Genomic DNA, 1,625 nt, shown 5'->3' with positions numbered 1-1,625 from the left:
ACAAAGTTGCTGATATTTTTCAAGAAGTGCTTCTCTTCATCTCTTTCAAATTCTATACACACACTTCTTCTCACAAACCTTCTCTCTCTTAAATATATATACATATATACAAGGTTTTTGAAACCCAAGATTGGCTTCACCCAACCAAGCTTGTTCCCACCAAGTGATCTCATCCACTACCACTCTCCGGCCACCCGAAGGTCTGCCCAAGTTCGACCATAGTGCCAAAATCCGGCCGAACCTCCGGCGAACTTTTCCGGCGAACTTTTCTGACCGTTTTCCAAAAGTGGTAATTTTTAGCTTCTTCTTTGAGTTTCTTTTATTTGAGCTTTGTACTTAATTTATCTACTTCATCTCAAGATCTAATACTAGATCTCCCATAAATAAGGTTCTCTAAGAAAAGAGAACAAAGATTTGAACTCGAAATTCGAATAAAGTACTTGTTCTTCAAAAAGAAGCTTTAAAAGAAGAAGATTTATAAAATACAAGTGCTTAAATCTCTATAACTCCTCACGAGTGAGATTTCATAAATCTCTATAACTCCTCACGAGTGAGATTTCATATTTGATAAATCTCGCGAGTTGGCCAATTACTTGCACTTTATTTATCTCGATCTTGGCCAACATATTTCATGAATATAGAAATAATTACGAAAGATATCGTATAATCCTCACTAACATCTTTAGTGTTTCGTGGGATTATAATTCGATCAATAGTAAGCTTCGTAATTTTGTTAAATATCAAAGACGGATTTAATCACACGAGTTGGCCAATTACTTGCACTTCATTTATTTGGATCTTGGCCAACGCATAGTTCGTGTACATAGTATTATTACGAAAAGTATCGTATAATCCCCACTAACATCTTTAGTGTTCAGTGAGATTATAAATCGATAAATAATAAACTTGGTAATCATCCTTCTAAGCTTCAAAGGTGGATTTAATCACACGAGTTGGCCAATTAATTGCACTTCATTTATTTGGATCCTGGCCAATGCATAGTTCGTGTATATAGTATCATTACGAAAATTATCGTATAATCCTCACTAACATCTTTAGTGTTCCGTGGGATTATAAATCGATAAATAGTAAACTTCGTAATCATCCACCTAAACTTCAAAAGCACAAATCCAAAGCCAATTACTTGCACTTCTTTTATCTCGCTCTTGGCTCATATAGAACCTATAAAATATGCACGAAGTTAAAAGTATACTTTGGCTCTACAATTGTCAGAATATAAGTATACTAAAATCCTTAAGCCTACGAGCTTAAAAAGGATAAGTTACAATTTCGAGATTGTAACTAAAGTATTCTTCGATTTATAAATACATAATCGAAAGAAGAAGAATACTAAAGAAGTCATAAGCTATATTGCTTATATATATAAAAGACTTCTTATATTACTCCGATAAACATATATTCTATAAAGACGGAGTAATCGATAGTATAATTGACATATTATTATATATCTTAAGTCAAGTATATATAGTTGATATTTAATATTCTTATTTGAATATTATATTAACTTGTGGGCTAGTACCATAACATACTAGTTTAACCCATCTTTTCTCTATACTTGTTGTTTTGTGGATTGTCTTATTAGTTTTGTAGTGAGGTGAAGTGAC

This window comes from Apium graveolens, chromosome 8 (assembly GCF_009905375.1).
Source record: "Apium graveolens cultivar Ventura chromosome 8, ASM990537v1, whole genome shotgun sequence".
Taxonomy (NCBI): Eukaryota; Viridiplantae; Streptophyta; class Magnoliopsida; order Apiales; family Apiaceae; genus Apium; species Apium graveolens.
The sequence above is the reverse complement of the archived record's forward strand: the minus strand, read 5'-3'. Positions refer to the sequence as shown.